This window comes from Zingiber officinale, chromosome 11B (genome assembly GCF_018446385.1).
Source record: "Zingiber officinale cultivar Zhangliang chromosome 11B, Zo_v1.1, whole genome shotgun sequence".
Lineage (NCBI taxonomy): Eukaryota > Viridiplantae > Streptophyta > Magnoliopsida > Zingiberales > Zingiberaceae > Zingiber > Zingiber officinale.
In genome coordinates, this window is record NC_056007.1 from 47992940 (window position 1) to 48011411 (window position 18472).

Below are 18472 nucleotides of genomic sequence, written 5' to 3' on the forward strand. Positions count from 1 at the left end.
CAAGAAGGTTGTAGGGGACATAGTTGTCTTCCTCATATTATATGTGGATGACATACTACTCATTGGGAAGGACATCCCTATGCTGTCAAGACCGGCTGGGAGTTGCTTCTCAATGAAGGACTTAGGTGAGGCATCCGCATTCTAGGGATACAGATCTATAGAGATAGATCTAAAAGATTGCTTGGCTTAAGTCGAGTACATATATTGACAAGGTACTCCTTGGTTTGCCATGCAGAAGAAGGGATTTCGCCGATGTCACATGGCGTGAGTCTTCGAAGACTCAAGGTCCCTCTTCTAGAGAGAGAGCCGCATGGATCAGATCCCTTATGCCTCAGCCATAGGATCGATCATGTACATCATGTGTACTCGACCGATGTCTCGTATGCTTTGAGCATGACGAGCAGATACCAGTCAGATCGGTGAAAGTCATCGATAGCGGTCAAGAATATTCTTAAGTACTTACGAAGGACTAAAGAATATTTCTTGATATATGGAGCAATGATGAGCTAACCGTAAGGGTTCGGTGATGCGACTTTCGACCGTCGGGATGATTACCGATCGCGATCGTGGTTCGTATTTTGCATTAATGGTGGTGCGAAGAGTTGAGCGGGATCGATGGTCGATTCTAGTATATTCTTTGCATCGAGGCGGAGGCGATTTGGATCCAAGTTCATCGAACTTGGGTGGTTCCTAGCATGACCAGTTGAGCTCTATTGTGACAACAATGGAGCTATAGCGAAGGAACCTCGCTCACACCGACCAAGCACATACTACGGCGCTTCCATCTCATTCGAGAGATTATCGATAGAGGAGATGTGAAGATTTGCAGAGTACCTACAGAGGCTAACATCGCAGATCCCTTGACCAAGGCTTTGGCACAGAGGAAGCATGATGGTCACACTAGGTCTTTAGGCCTTAGAGCCTATACTGATTGGCACTAGTGCTAGTGGGAGATTGTTAGTTAGAGCCCTAGAGCCAATCATTTGATGATTGTATGGACTCATTGTATCATATTCTTGTATATTAATAAAGGCATTTGATTTTGGTTATTATACTTACTTGTATTAGTGCCAAATAAACTAAGTATAATAACGTCCCTGAGTAGAGCGTTCTTACCTATATCAATCGATTAGTTGAATCGATAGTGAGATGATATAGGGAACACTACTCTAAATCATTCCTAGTCGAGTATTAGCATTCAGGGACAATGTTAATACAATAAGACTAGCATGTAGGTCAGCTCGATGACTTGATCTCACAAGTCATGGATATAGATATATCAAGCTGACACATGGGTATGCATTAGAGAATGTATACTGAATGACCTGCCAAAGTATCATGGATCGTTATATGAGTGTCATATACTTTCTCATGTGGCTATTAGTATGACTATTAGTCCTTAGACCTGAAGTCACCATGGATCCCTACATAAGGAGTTATGTACTTTAGTTTCGTCAAACGTCACCCGTAACTGGGTGGACTATAAAGGCGATTACTGGGTATATAACGAATTATGTAGAGGGATGTGAGTGATGTAGATGGGATCTATCCCTCCCATATGACGGGAGCGACATCGGTATTCTTGATAGAGTGAGACCACTAAGTGCATGGCCATGCCCAAATGAGTCAACATTAGATGTTGAGCTCATTTGATCGAGTGAATCTACTTGGAGTTCAAGATTTAGATTGATTAGAGGATGACACGGTCTATGCCTCATATTGATCAATCTAGATGTCTAGGATAGAAGGACACTTGTCATTATTTTGTGAGTAGTCACAATTGGTAGTCACAAGGTGATGTCGGATCTCGACATTCTTGTAACTTGGGTAGTAATGATGTGTTGCTAGATACCGCTCATTACTTATGCTCCTAAATGGGTTTAGGGCATTGCCAACGTTACAAGAACCTATAGGGTCACACACTTAGGACAATTAGGTGGAGATTAGGTTCATATGATGAACCAAGAGGATTAGATTCATTTGATGAATCAAATTGGATTAAGAGTAATCCTAATTGGGCTAACTTGAGTTCAACTCAAGTTGATTCATGTGTTAAATGAGTCTAATTTAGATTTTGACTCATTGAATCAATTTAATTTAATGAATTAGATTCATTATATTAAGTTGGCTCGAATCAAATGGTTGGATTAGATCCACCATGGTAGAGATTGAGTCAAGTTTGACTTGACTTGAGAAGGAAGACCAAAGGTCAATTTTGACTTGACCTTTTGCCACCTCATTGGTGAGTTGGCATTAGGTGGACCAATAATGATGTTCCACATCATCATGGGTGCCACCTCATGGAAGTGACAAAGCCACTCTCTTAATGGTTTCATATTAATTGCAATTAATGCAATTAATGTGATTTTATGGTTTCATATTAATTGCAATTAATGCAATTAATGTGAATTTTGAAATGTGGCCGGCCACTTTGTTTTGGGTGAAGAAATTCATTTTTCATTCACTTGTGTGCATCTTCCTCCTTCTCCCTCTCAAGCTCTCCCTCTCCCTCTCCCTCTCCTCCCTTGGCCGAACCACATAGGTGCTAGCACACCTTGGTTTTTGGTCATTTCCATCTAGTGTGTCCGTGTGGATACTTCTAGAGGACCGGCGCTTGACGGTCTTGAGATCCGGCATCATTTGGACTAGCGGGAACGCGAAGGGCATCGCATCAAAGGTATAAATGGTTTATCCTTATGTAGATCTACTGTAGATTAAAGTTTATCAAACTCGTACTCGTATTTTCGTTCAGTTTTACCTTGCACGAGATCCGTGGCTTGGGCGATTCGGGGTTTCCGCGACGCGAAAAGCGATTTTCGCGGCCCGAAAAACCCAACACAGCTTACTTTCCTTGTACCACAGATAATGGAAAAGAATAGATATACTAAGGGAGCAGCAGGAGGGGACAAGAAGGACGTGTGTAGTAGTGACTTGGCTAAAGAGAAAGATCTGCTTTTAGTTAATAAGAATTATGTTTATGTCGTTCTTTTATGACTCCATGACACTTCATCATGCTCTTTAGTATTATGGCTTAAAAATTTATGTTAAGCATGTTATGTGACTCATATGATAGGTAGTTAGTGATGATGATTTGAAAAGTAAAGAAAATGTTTTAAAGAAAAAAAAAATACTATAGATAAGACTTCCGCTGTTTTAAGAAGAAAAGATAAGTAACCCCCTCTAGCTTGAGCAGGAAGGGGCGGGGCGTTACAGATGTGTTCATTTATGTATACCTATGAACCATGCATGATAATGTCTCTTATGATGTGCTATGTGCTCAAGTATGCATGCTTTATGATATGACAAATAATATGCTCATTTATGTATGTTTATGATCCATGCATAATGATGTCTCTTACGATGTGTTGTGTGCCCAAATATGTATGCTTTATGATATGATAAGCAAAGGCCTAAGAGTTGCTTCTCTTTTTGTTGGGATTAAGAGCACTCTTTATGACATGATAAGTGAAGGCATAAGGGTTGCTTCCCCTTGGGGACTAAGAGCACTCTTCATGATATGATAAGATATGATATGCTATGTTATGACATGAACCATGATATGTTATTTTACTTTGTATGGCTTGTACAAAGGGTGGGCTCCATAAGCGCCCCTAGGTCGACGGACTATGAACGGGTCTAGTAAAGGGATGAGCTCCTTAGTACGCCCCTAGGTCGACGGTCATAGTACGGACCTAGATCTCTAGTAGGTTCGGGGCTAGCTACCCTGTCCTAGGAATTGCGCGCATTTATGTATGTATGTGGTACAAGTCGGGCCCTCATGATGATATTATTTTCAAGTACTATATGATATGTTTTAAGACATCTTGCATATGACATGACACATGTTTTAAAAGACATCTTGCATGATATGATTTATGATATGACATGTTATGCCCTTATGATTTATATGATATGATGATTTATGATATGATATAGCATGATGTTCTTTATAAGATGATATGTTATGATTTATGATATGACATGCTATGCCCTTATGATTTATATGACATGATGCTCTTATGATTTATGATATGATATGGCATGATGTTCTTTTTGAGATGATAAGTTATGATGCTATGTATTCACAATATGATGTTAGATGATCATGTTTCCATGGTTATATGCTTATGTGTTTATTCTTTGATATATGGTTTTTGTGAGTAGGAAAGGATTTTACTAAGCCTGTGTGCTTATAGCTTACTTTCCTTGTACCGCAGATAAAGGCAAAGAATGGATGAACTAGGGGAGCTGTAGGAGAGGCAAGGAGATGTGTGTGGTGGTGTCTCGGCTAAGACAAATAAAAGACCTGCTTATGTTATTTTGTTATGTTGACATGAACTAAGTTATTATGTTATTGTCCCGCATGACTTCATGATATTTCTACTGTTTTACTTTCGAAAGAAATTTTAATATGCATGTATGTTTCCGCAAATAGTAATAGCTAAGTAACCCCGCCCTACTAGCAGGAGGGGCGGGCGTTACACAACCGTCTGCCGGCTACCATGCTGCTACACTAAACCAGTGGAGCCTAATAGAGCAGAACTGTCTGTCGGCTACCACGCTGAGTCACCGGACCAACGGAGCCTAACAGCAGAACTGCCACACACCTTCCTGACATACCACTAACCCATGAGTGGTGGTGTGTGCAGATCCATGTAACTGGCGATATGCTCGACAATAATGGAGCAGACTATCGCACAGCATGCAATCATGCGAGATGATGCATGACACTAAACATGGCAAAAATCCTGAACTGAGATCAATTATAGAGATCAAGCCACAACCCTAATTCCACACCACACATCTTACCTCCAAAACTAACTAAGGCTCAGCTGAACCTGGTGGCCAGCGACAGTGAGGTGCAGAGGTGCGACGGCGGCTGTGAACCCAAAACTAGGGCACGAAAGGGGGCAGATCAAGAGAGACTAGTGAGGGATGCTCTGTCAGGATGCGTCAGTGCGGAGGTGGATGAGGAAGAGAGGGGAAACGGGCGGCACTGTCGAGTGGAGGACGAAGGGATCCGGAGAAGGGCTCGGCCGGTGGTGGCTCGAGCGTTGTAGAGGGCAGAGGGAAGGTGGAACCCGGTGACAAGGTGGTGATCGACACTGGGGTTCTTGTGGCCGGTGATTTATGTCGATGCGTAGATCCGAAGAGGGGAAGTGTTAGTTAGAGCCCTAAAGTCAATCATTTGATGATTGTTGTATGTGTAGGATCGAAAAGAATTTAGATATCTCCACAATGACATGATATTGTCCACTTTGGGCCTAAGCCCTCATGGTTTTGCTCTTGGGCTCTACCCAAAAGGCCTCATATGCCAATAGAGATATCTTTCTCTTATAAACCCATGATCTTTTCCATGTGTTTTTAATATGGGACTATGTTTGCAACCTTGCAACCCCAACAATCCCCCCCTCAAACAAAGGACCATGGGCTTCCCACGTCCGATCCTCGACCCACCAGGTCTTCCTGCCCCTCGGTCTACCCGACCTACTAGGACTTCCTTGCCTAGCCGCAACTAGGACTTCCTGCCTGGTGTCTGGTCCTCTTGATCCGAACATAGGAGCCCCCACTTTCTTTGTTCGAGGTCAATATTGTACTCACATGGTTCAATCAGACCATAGCTCTTGTGCACAGTCGGCGGTTAAACCTTCTGGCAGTCCGGGCTCTGATACCAATTGTAGGATCGAAAAGAATTTAGATATCTCCACAATGACATGATATTGTCCACTTTGGGCCTAAGCCCTCATGGTTTTGCTCTTGGGCTCTACCCAAAAGGCCTCATGCCAATAGAGATATCTTTCTCTTATAAACCCATGATCTTTTCCATGTGTTTTCAATATGGGACTATGTTTGCAACCTTGCAACCCCAACAGTATGGACTCATTGTATCATATTTCTTATATATATAAAGACATTTGTTTTGTTATTACACTTACTTGTATTGGTACCAAATAACTAAGTATAATAGCGTCCTTGAGTAGAAGGTTCTTACTTATATCAATCGATTGGTTGAATCAATAGTGAGATGATATAGGGAACACTACTCTTAATTATTCCTAGTCGAGTATTAACATTAAGGGACAATGTTAATGCGACGAGACTAGCATGTAGGTCAACTTGATGACTTGATCTCACAAGTCATGGATATAAAGATATCAAGTTGACACATGGGTATGAATTGGAGAATGTATACTGAATGGCCCGCCATGAGAAAGTATCATGGATCGTTATATGAGTGTCATATACTTTCTCATGTGGCTATTAGTATGACTACTAGTCCTTGGACCTGAAGTCACCATGGTTCCCTACATAAGGAGTTACGTACTTTGGCTTCGTCAAACGTCACCCGTAATTGGGTGGACTATAAAGACGATTACTGGGTATGTAACAAATTATGCGGAGGTATGTGAGTGATGTAGATGGGATCTATCCCTCCTATATGACGAGAGTGACATCGATATTCTTGATAGAGTGAGACCACTAAGTGCATGGCCATGCCCAAGTGAGTCAATATGAGATATTGAGCTCATTTGATTGAGTGAGTCTACTTGAAGTTCAAGATTTAGATTGATTAGAGGATGACATGGTCTATGCCTCATATTGATCAATCTAGATGTCTAGGATAGAAGGACAATGTCATATATTGTGAGGAGTCACAATTAGTATGTTGGATCGAGACGCAATAGAGGGGGGGGTGTAATAGCGCTCGTGGCTATTTCGTTCGATTCGTAAAACTATCGGAGTAAAATACGCAGCGGAAATGTAAATAAACACAAACATAGAGACACAATCGTTTACTTCGTTCGGAGCCTAGATCGACTCCTACTCGAAGGCCCGCGATCCTTGATCACTTTTCGTGGGCAACACACCACAGAAGTAAAGCTTGTAACTTGTTATTGAGAGCTGCTGGTCGAGACCTCTTATAAAGGCTGTTCAGGGCGCCTTCTACTGTTCACCAAGGCGCCTTGAATGAGCCGAGTCAGCCGCGGAGATAAGGGGCGAACTGGTCGAACCTTATCACAGATTCAAGGCGCCTTCCACTGTTCACCAGGGCGCCTTCATCTGTTCAAGGCGCCTTCCACTGTTCATCAAGGCGCTTTGAACAGCTTCTCGCAGCCAACTCCAGCCTTGCACCCGAAGTGCCTCCAAGCTCCATGAAGGCGCCTCGGACACTGTTCATCCGAGGCTTTAGGTTGCTCCTTTGCACCTGCAAGATACGTTAGTCCCAAACACTACCTTGCAACACAAAGTTAGCACAATAAATATGATAAATGAAGTATAGACAGTCTCCGGACTGTCCGAGTCTGACTTCGGATTTCCAACCGGAAACCCTAGGTCGACCCGACACCTACTGTTCCCTCTACGGGGAACGCATCCTCACCTACTCCACTCAGGAGATTTACCTGTTGCCAGTACGATCCTTCGTACGGCTAGAGAGGGGGGTGTGAATAGCCGACCCCAAAACGCTCGCGTTTCTTTCTACAAACTAGAGTTAGCGCAGCGGAAAATACAACAAAGAAACGAAAGAGAAGAAAACCAAACCTTAACACAAGGATGTAATGAGGTTCGGAGATTAGGGCTCCTACTCCTCGGCGTGTCCGTAAGGTGGACGAGCCCTGTCAATCCGTCGGTGGATGAATCCCCGGAAACCCGGCTAATAAATACTCCTTATGGGTGGAGAAACCTCGCCACAGTCTTTTGCAACAGCAAACAAAGGAGTACAACAATAGAGACAACAAACAAGAACAACAGAAATTGTAAAACACTTGCTTGCCTCTTGTTGTCGACTGGAACCTTGATGAAGCAGCAGCTTCTCAGATCCAGCAGCTAGAACACCAGCAGGAAACTCACGCAGAGCTTCAGCAGCGATGAGAGCTCAGCAAAGCTCAAGAGCACACCAGCAGCTCAGTCGCAGAAGAGAAGAAGAAGAACAATTGCAGCAGCAGCTCTCGACCCCTTTATACCTGTGAAGAAGACAGCGAAGAAACTAGCCGTTGCGTAGCAACGGCTAGTGCGTGGACCGATCAGGCTTCAGCCTGATCGGTCCAGATCCTCTCTGATCGGTCTTGGGAACCGATCAGTACCTGTGCTGATCGGTCCCCAGACCGATCAGCTCTCTTGATCGGTCCCGGACCGATCGGCCCTGCGCCTCGCCTGTTCGCTTCGATCGACTCACGATCGGTCACCATACCGATCAGTTATCACACAAGATGCTACTCGATAGTTACGATCGGTCACCGCACCGATCGAGAATATTGATATCCTGGATCGATCAGCGATCGATCCACTCATGGTTTTCGCCCAACCAAGTCAAACCAACATCCGGTCAATCTTGACTGTTGGTACATTGCGCCTAGCATCCGGTCACTCCCTTGACCTGCTAGGACTCCCCGCTAAGTGTCCGGTCAATCCCTTTGACCCACTTAGACTTTTCTCTCCGTACCAAGTATCCGGTCACTCCTATGACCTACTTGGACTTCCCATCACCAGATGTCCGATCACCCTTGATCAATCTGGATTTTCCCTTGCCCGGCTTCACTCACCAGGACTTTCACCTAGCTTCACTCACTAGGGTTTTCACACTGCCTAACATCCCAGTTAGGACTTTCTTACTGCCTGGCTTCACTCACCAGGACTTTCCAACTGCCTAACATCCCAGTTAGGACTTTCCCACTGCCTGGCTTCACTCACCAGGACTTTCCACACTGCCTAACATCCCAGTTAGGACTTTTCCGTGCCAAGTCTCCATACTTGGACTTTTCCAGTGCCAAGTCTCCATACTTGGATTTTTCCCGTGCCAAGTCTCCATACTTGGACTTTTCGCGTGCCAAGCTCCCTGCTTGGACTTTTCCAGTGCCAAGTCTCCATACTTGGACTTTTCCCGTGCCAAGTCTCCATACTTGGACTTTTCGCGTGCCAAGCTCCATGCTTGGACTTTTCCAGTGCCAAGTCTCCATACTTGGACTTTTCCCGAATCAGGTCAACCAGGTCAACCTTGACCTACGGTTGCACCAATAATCTCCCAAACATCTATTCTTGTCCCTTATCAAGAATACAACTCTTCAACGAGTGTCAAACATTAAAATACAACTCAACTAGGTCAACCTTGACCTAAGGTTGCACTAACAATCTTCCTAAGTCAAGCATCAAAATATAACTCGAGTCAGGTCAACTCGAGTCAGGTCAACCAGGTCAACCTTGACCTAAGGTTGCACCAACAGTATGTGAGTGATGTAGATGGGATCTATCCCTCCTATATGACGAGAGTGACATCGATATTCTTGATAGAGTGAGACCACTAGTGCATGGCCATGCCCAAGTGAGTCAATATGAGATATTAAGCTCATTTGATTGAGTGAGTCTACTTGAAGTTCAAGATTTAGATTGATTAGAGGATGACACGGTCTATGCCTCATATTGATCAATCTAGATGTCTAGGATAGAAGGACAATGTCATATATTGTGAGGAGTCATAATTAGTATGTTGGATCGAGATGCGATAGAGGGGGGGGGGTGTAATAGCGCTCGTGGCTATTTCGTTCGATTCGTAAAACTATCGGAGTAAAATACGCAGCGGAAATGTAAATAAACACAAACATAGAGACACAATCGTTTACTTCGTTCGGAGCCTAGATCGACTCCTACTCGAAGGCCCACGATCCTTGATCACTTTTCGTGGGCAACACACCACAGAAGTAAAGCTTGTAACTTGTTATTGAGAGCTGCTGGTCGAGACCTCTTATAAAGGCTGTTCAGGGCGCCTTCTACTGTTCACCAAGGCGCCTTGAATGAGCCGAGTCAGCCGCGGAGATAAGGGGCGAACTGGTCGAACCTTATCACAGATTCAAGGCGCCTTCCACTGTTCACCAGGGCGCCTTCATCTGTTCAAGGCGCCTTCCACTGTTCATAAAGGCGCTTTGAACAGCTTCTCGCAGCCAACTCCAGCCTTGCACCCGAAGTGCCTCCAAGCTCCATGAAGGCGCCTCGGACACTGTTCATCCGAGGCTTTAGGTTGCTCCTTTGCACCTGCAAGATACGTTAGTCCCAAACACTACCTTGCAACACAAAGTTAGCACAATAAATATGATAAATGAAGTATAGACAGTCTCCGGACTGTCCGAGTGTGACTTCGGATTTCCAACCGGAAACCCTAGGTCGACCCGACACCTACTGTTCCCTCTACGGGGAACGCATCCTCACCTACTCCACTCAGGAGATTTACCTGTTGCCAGTACGATCCTCCAGATCGACTGGGCTTTTTCTCAGCACTCGACGCTTCCGGACTTTTTTGCTGGACATCCGCTTCCCAGCTAGTCCAGTCTTTCACCTGGTTCGCGACACCAGGACTTTCCACCTAAGGTTACCACCCCCTAGGACTTTTGCCTGAAGCCATCGACCTGCCAAGACTTTCCGCATAGGGTTACCACCCCCTATGACATAGGGTTACCACCCCCTAGGGTTTTCACCTTGCCTAACCGCAGCTAGGACTTTCCTGAAATCCTCAAGCAGACTTGTTAGATTACAAAACACCTTAATTTTGAATCCTTAGCCATTATCAAAACACGAGTTCGATCGTCGGATGCTTCCCGCACCAACAATCTCCCCCTTTTTGATTATGGCAACTCAAATTCAAAGTTAAGTAAACAAACGAATAGATGAATACTTTTAACACAGGCAAATTTGCTAAGAATAGATGAACACATTTAACAAAGCAAATTTAAAGTTTAGCGCCAACTATATGCTACCCCTTAATTGTTGCTCCCCCTTTTTTATTATTTGAATTTTTTTATTGCTATTTTCAAGCAAATTTGCTAAAAATAGATGAACACATTTAACAAAGCAAATTTAAAGTTTAGCGCCAACTATATGCTCCCCCTTAATTGTTGCTCCCCCTTTTTTATTATTTGAATTTTTTATTGCTATTCTCCCCCTTTGCCATATATAAAAAAAAATAAGTAAAAATAGTCATTTGATTTAACAAGAGTTTGAAAAATATTTAACAGTTTAGCTAAGTGAGAAAATATTTAACAGTTTTAAATGATGTTAGCTTTTTGGAAACTTAGAAAAAGTTTCTAGAAAGTGGATCTTTTTGATAGTTTAAAAGGCTAGTAAAACAATAATCTTTATTTAGAAATCTTTGAAGTAGCTTTGAAATCTTTGCTCTACTTAAGAAAACAAGAATTTATAAAGTTAGATTTCAAAGTAAGCTCAGTTTTAAAATTTTGAAAATAAAACTAAGTTCTTTGCAAGTATTGGATTTGAAGGCTATGGCTTAAAAAAAACTTAGCTTAATTTTAAACAATACTTATTAAATTTTAGGGCTAGGAGGGAGCAGAGTAGCTAAAAATTTGGTTTAGGTTATTCATTCAAAGTCAGTTGGTCCTTAAGTCCAAGCATGAATCATGTTCAATAGATTAACTTACTAGGTATCAGAGCCCTAAAGATCAAACATGTTTAACTAGAAAATTGAGTATCCTTTACCAACTATCTAACCTTTAGCTACTTGCTTAATTTCCTATAGGGCAACAGCTTTCACATGGTTAGTCAAGTTAAGTCAATTTGGTCCAGTTAGTTTTGACTAGAGCTGGAAGACTTGACTTGATTAATGTGTATTGAGTGTTTAACGCCCAGACTCATATTGATGCACAGATATAAGCATTCTTGGGTCCAGGCTGTACCCTATGCATCTCACGCCATTCTATGTTTTTCAATCACAAACAAGGTATACCTAGGTGTTTGTGAGATGCTATGGCTTAATTCTAGGGGAACAAGATTTCTAGGGTGAAAGCTTAGGCTAAGTCCAGTTTTTGAAAAGTCTAAAAAAAATGGAATTTTGAAAATTATTTTTCCTAGATTTTGAAAGATGATAAGTAAACCCAGAATTTGTGAAACTGACTAAGCATGCAAATAAGTATATATCACTTCAAGGGAGTCTAACAAAATAAATAGGTAGTGAAGTGAAGGTGTCTATCGGCAACAATCCATAGTACAATGCAGAAAAGAGTCATATCAAATAGCAGGATCATCTACTCGAGGAGCATCAGCTGGAGGGTCATCAGCGAAAGGTGGTGCATGGGGTTGGTCGGGTGCTGGCTGACCTAGACGTCGTATCTCGTCACGAAGAGACGTAAATCCGGCAGCCATCTCGGACTGAATAGAGAGAACTATCCGTCGTGTCTGAATGGACTCGACCTCGAGTCGAGCAAGTCTGTCCTCGACGGAGAGTGATGTAGAGGTCGAAGGTCCAGCTGCGGTGGATGGTCCGGCAGACGGGGAAGGATCCGCGAAAAGATCCTCAGCTAAGAAATCAGCCCACTCCTCTCCCTCGCCTAGTATATCCTCGGCTGCTGGAGCGATAGGGGCAGCTGCTGGCTATGGTCGTCCTGTCCAAGCTAGAACTCCATCAGCTGTGATATCAGCACCGGCTAGTCTACAACTACGGGATCCTAGCTCGTCATATATAGTAAGAGGAATGACTGTCCCCCTGGTCACATCTATACTCTCTATGGTAGAAAAGAAGCGTGTCAAAATATGATAATAGGGCATGTGTACTATCTTAGAAGTGACTGTCCCAGATGCATAGATAATGTTCTGGAATATATGCAAGGCTATATCGATATCTAATCGATGACACAGGGCGTAAAGGAAAAATGAGTGGGAAATACGTATAGATAGTATCTAACGTAATATGGGAGTAAGGATCACCAAATGGCAGGTCCCTACTGGGGTAGCATAAGAAGGTAGACTCTGAAACCCTATGTCCTAGGGTGGTGCGTAACAAAATGGGAGTAAGCTCAATGTCAACGCTAGCAACTCTGGTGGAGTATCTATTATCATCAACCCTCTCAAGGTTGTGATAAAACTGTGCACATAATTCCTGGTTTACTGTATCAGTGCAGTAAACTAGTTGGTCCAGTTGATAGTGCTCTATCATTTGGATAGATGGCTGACAAAACTGGGTATAAAAGGTCCTATTTACATATCTAGGTTTGATAGGTTCAAAAGTGTAATTAGCAAAGGTATCCCTAAGATGTATAGTAGGGAATCTGATATCTGCTGATGGAAGTCTAGTTGGAGTAGGATCAACGTGTCGGCGCTTCCTATTTTCAACGATTTTACCAAAAATTGACCAAAATAAGAAGAAATTTTACGTAGAATTTGATCGGGAAGGATTGGGATTATACCTAGGAGGCATTGCCAAGTGTTGAGGGAAGATTAAACGTGTTGAAGGCGCCTTGGTTGCTAGAATCCGCACGCGGAAGACGTGCTCGGCGTCGGCAGAAAACGAACAGAAACAATCGGTTCGTTTCCTAAAGTTGGGAATTGAAGGCGCCTTAAGCATCTTAAGGCACCTTAAGTAGCTTTTGGAGGCGCCTCGGATCAATCCGAGGCGCCTTAAGGTGATGCGGAGGGAACTTTCCCGCCGCACTTGGAGGCGCCTTCCCTTGTGGCAGGCGGCTCCACGAGGCTTTTTTTTTGTTTTATTTATTTTATATTTTAGAGTTAATTTTTTTTTAAATTTTTTTTTTAAAGTAAATTAAATTTGAAAAGAGTTTTAAAATAATTTTTAAATTGAGTTAAAAATAATTTTGAAATTGAAAAATAATTTTGAACTTGAGTTTTAAAATAATTTTGAAATTCAGTTTTAAAATAATTTTGAACATGAGTTTTAAAATAATTTTGAAATTTAGGTTTTTAAAATAATTTTGAAATTTAGGGTTTTAAAATAATTTTTAAATTTAAGTTTTTGAAATAATTTTGAAATTTAAGTTTTTTAAAATAATTTTGAAATTTAAGTTTTTAAAATAATTTTGAAATTTAAGTTTTTAAAATAATTTTGAAATATAGGTTTAAAATAATTTTGAAATTTAGGTTTTTAAAATAATTTTGAAATTTAGGTTTTTAAAATAATTTTGAAATTTAAGTTTTTTAAAATAATTTTGAAATTTAAGTTTTTTAAAATAATTTTGAAATTTAAGTTTTTAAAATAATTTTGAAATTTAAGTTTTTTAAAATAATTTTGAAATTTAAGTTTTTTAAAATAATTTTGAAATTTAAGTTTTTAAAATAATTTTGAAATTTAAGTTTTTAAAATAATTTTGAAATTTAAGTTTTTAAAATAATTTTGAAATTTAAGTTTTAAAATAATTTTGAAATTTAAGTTTTTAAAATAATTTTGAAATTTAAGTTTTTAAAATAATTTTGAAATTTAAGTTTTTTTAAAATAATTTTAAAATTTAGGTTTTTAAAATAATTTTGAAATTTAAGTTTTTTAAAATAATCTTGAAATTTAATTTTTAAAATAATTTTGAAATTTAAGTTTTTAAAATAATTTTGAAATTTAAGTTTTTTAAAATAATTTTGAATTTTAAGTTTTTAAAATAATTTTGAAATTGAAATTTAAGTTTTTAAAATAATTTCGAAATTGGGTTTTTAAAATAGTTTTGAATTTAAGTTTTAAAATAGTTTTTAAGTTTTAAAATAATTTAGAAATTTAAGTTTTTAAAATAATTTAGAAATTTAGGTTTTTAAAATAATTTTAGTTTTGTTAATTAGAGATTATTTAATTGTTAATTAACTTGGTTTAACTTCAAGTCAATTTTCATAATTTAATTTCTTAGTCATCTCAGCTGATCTAAATTGTCAATCAGGGAACCCTGTAATTTTTGTGAGATGAATTATTGTTAAATTTAAGGGTCTGGTTTAACTTTGTGTTAGATTCAGGTTTAGCTTTGGATTCAACAAGTAAGCATTCTTTGGATAAACTTCTGGGCTATGGTGAGTCACATGGAGCTCATTAAAGTAACCATGCCTTCGAGGTTTCCCAAATAGTCCTACCCATTGAACTTAATACTAATCCTTGGTCTAACTAGTAAGGATCCATTTAAGGGTAGCTTCGGTCAGTTCCACTTGGCCAAATGCACCAGGTCGAAGCCATATCTTCCTAGACATGCGATGCCCAAGCTTCCCTAATGTACTATTATCCAAAAACTTTACCAGTACTGTGGGTCAAGTTAAACCTAGCCCGTTTTAATCTAACCTTAATTACCCTGCCGGGTAATGTACTCTTGTTTTACCCATTTCGGGTAGATTAGGTTCAGTTACCCTGTCGGGTAGTTCAGTTGGAGGTGCCAGCTAGTTTGGATCCTCCATCTATTTTTGAATTTTAAATTTATAAGTTAATTTAAAATTTTTAATTTGATTTTGTATTTTGAATTTTTAATTTGATTTTGAATTTTGAATTTTGGATTTATAATTTAATTTTGAATTTTTGATCTTGAATTTCGAATTTTGAATTTAATTTCAAATTTTTTATTTGATTTTGAATTTTGAATTTTGAATTTATAATTTAATTTCGAATTTTTAATTTGATTTAATTTTGAATTTTGAATTTAATTTCGAATTTTTAATTTGATTTAATTTTGAATTTTTTTTTAAATTGATTTTGAATTTTGAATTTTAAATTTTTAAGATCGTTTTTCTTTTAGCTCCCCCTGGATCATAGCCTCGATATGGTCTATTGAGGTAGTGTATTTGATCCTTCGGAACCTAGTATTGGCTAAGTCCAACTTGGTTGATCAATTTGGACTTGGGGACCCATGCTTGGACTGATTTATTACTTTGTTTGTTTATTAAGGATAAATAAGATCTATATTTCTTTTTACTTTTATATCCCAGCCCAGTTCTATTGTAAATGGCTCTTTGTGTCCCAAGAATTAGGTCAAGATTCTTGGAACATAAAGAAAACCGTTCTAAGGTATTTTTTAAATCTTTTACCTGATTTTTCAAACTAGAATTTTCTTCCTCAAGTTTTTGAACTTGAGTTGAATTTTCAGTTTGAACTTGATCAGGTAAGGATTTAGTGTTAGTCACTTCTTTAAGGACAACTACTTCCTTTAGAAGTGATTTAATCCTAAGGTTTGACTTAGCTAATTTGCGAAGTAAGTAATTGACTAAATTATTAAGCCTCGGAATACTTACAGCGGAGTCTGGCCCTTCGGAAACGGATGCGGATCCGTGGCTTTGCTCGGAGTCGGCCTCTGACTCGCTCTCGCTCTCGACGATCTTGTCCCGGTCCATCAGTGCGAGTAGACTCGTTTGATCGAGTTCGTCGTCATCGTCCTCTGAAGAAGATTCGTCCCAGGTTGCCTTCAGGGCCTTCTTTCTTCTTTGCTTTTTGGCTTCCTTTTGGTTGGGGCAGTTGGCTTTGATGTGCCCCTTCTGGTTGCACCCGTAGCAAGTAACTTCAAACTTTACCTTTGAGCAAGGTTGGGCCTCCTTGGATTGTACTGCCTTCTTCAGGTCTTTCTTGTTGAAGCCCTTCTTTTTCTTGTAGAGCTTCTTCACGAGGTTCACTAGTTCACTGGTCAGTTCGTCTTCTGAATCTTCTGAGTCAGGTTCATCTTCAAATTCTGGTTCAATTTTTCGTCGGGATCTAGGTTCGCGTGTTCGACTAGTACCTGTAAGCAAAGCTATACCTTTCTCGGATGGTTGTGCATTAGTTTGTTCATGAAGTTCAAATTCACTAAATAATTCATCTAATTTTAAGGAAGACAAATCCTTGGAGACTTTGTAGGCATCTACCATCGATGCCCACAATGTACTCCTAGGAAACGAGTTAAGAGCATACCTTATAATGTCCCTATTTTCTACCTTCTGCCCGATTCCATGAAGTGAGTTCAGAATATCTTGAATTCGAGCGTGTAACGCGCTTGCCGTCTCGCCTTCCTGCATTTTTAAGTTGTAAAGTTTATTAAGTAATAAATCACGTTTACTTACCTTGGTTTCTGAGGTGCCTTCGTGAAGTTCGATCAATTTCTCCCACAGCTCCTTTGTGGAAGAGAATGGACCGACTCTGTTGAGCTCTTCCTTGGTAAGATCGCACTGGATGGTGCAGGTGGCTTTGGCGTCGGGTTCCACCTTTTTGATAAAGGCGGGCTCCCAGTTCTCACACGATGTAGGCTTGCCGTCTGTATCAATTGGTAGTTGTAGTCCTGTCTTGACTATCATCCAGGTGTCGAACTGGATCTTCAGATATATCTCCATTAGCCCTTTCCAATATCCGAAGTCTTCTCCGAAAAATAGTGGGGGACGAACAGTGCTATATCCTTCTTGTTGGGCCATTTAGATCTAAAAAAAACACAAACAAAAAGATCTATTCCAAGACTGAGTCTTGAATTAGTAGTGCGGGAAGAAGAAGAAAAAAATAATGAGCTCAAGTGGTATTGACCAACTTTGAGCAACACCAATTTGAAAAGAATTAAAATTTTAGCTACTTAGCTATTTTCTAATTGACTCCGAAAAAAAAATAAAATACCACGAAAAAATTGTTTTGAATGATGGTTGCACCAATTCAAAACAACCCCGCTCTGATACCAATTGTTGGATCAGACGCGCTAGAGGGGGGTGAATAGCGCTTGTGGCTATTTCGTTCGATTCATAAAACTATCGGAGTAAAATACGCAGCGGAAATGTAAATAAACACAAACATAGAGACACAATCGTTTACTTCATTCGGAGCCTAGATCGACTCCTACTCGAAGGCCCGCGATCCTTGATCGCTTTCCGTGGGCAACAACTAAAATATCGCGAATAAGTACAACTGAAATTGAAGTAATAACGACAACAGAGTAATAATAAATGAGGCTTCGGGTCGTCGGCGACTGCAACAGCACTTTAGAATCGACTCTTGAGCAGCACACCGTAGAAGTAAAGCTTGTAACTTGTTATTGAGAGCTGTTGGTCGAGACCTCTTATAAAGGCTGTTCAAGGCACCTTCTACTATTCACCAAGGCGCCTTGAATGAGCCGAGTCAGCCGCGGAGATAAGGGGCGAATTGGTCGAACCTTATCACAGATTCAAGGCGCCTTCCACTGTTCACCAGGGCGCCTTCATCTGTTCAAGGCGCCTTCCACTGTTCATCAAGGCGCTTTGAACAGCTTCTCGCAGCCAACTCCAGCCTTGCACCCGAAGTGCCTCCAAGCTCCATGAAGGCGCCTCGGACACTGTTCATCCGAGGCTTTAGGTTGCTCCTTTGCACCTGCAAGATACGTTAGTCCCAAACACTTCCTTGCAACACAAAGTTAGCACAATAAATATGATAAATGAAGTATAGACAGTCTCCGGACTGTCCGAGTCTGACTTCGGATTTCCAACCGGAAACCCTAGGTCGACCCGACACCTACTGTTCCCTCTACGGGGAACGCATCCTCACCTACTCCACTCAGGAGATTTACCTGTTGCCAGTACGATCCTCCAGATCGACTGGGCTTTTGCTCAGCACTCGACGCTTCCGGACTTTCTGCTGGACATCCGCTTCCCGGCTAGTCCAGTCTTTCACCTTGTTCGCGACACCAGGACTTTCCACCTAGGGTTACCACCCCCTAGGACTTTTTCCTGAAGCCATCGACCTGCCAAGACTTTCTGCATATGGTTACCACCCCCTATGACCTAGGGTTACCACCCCCTAGGG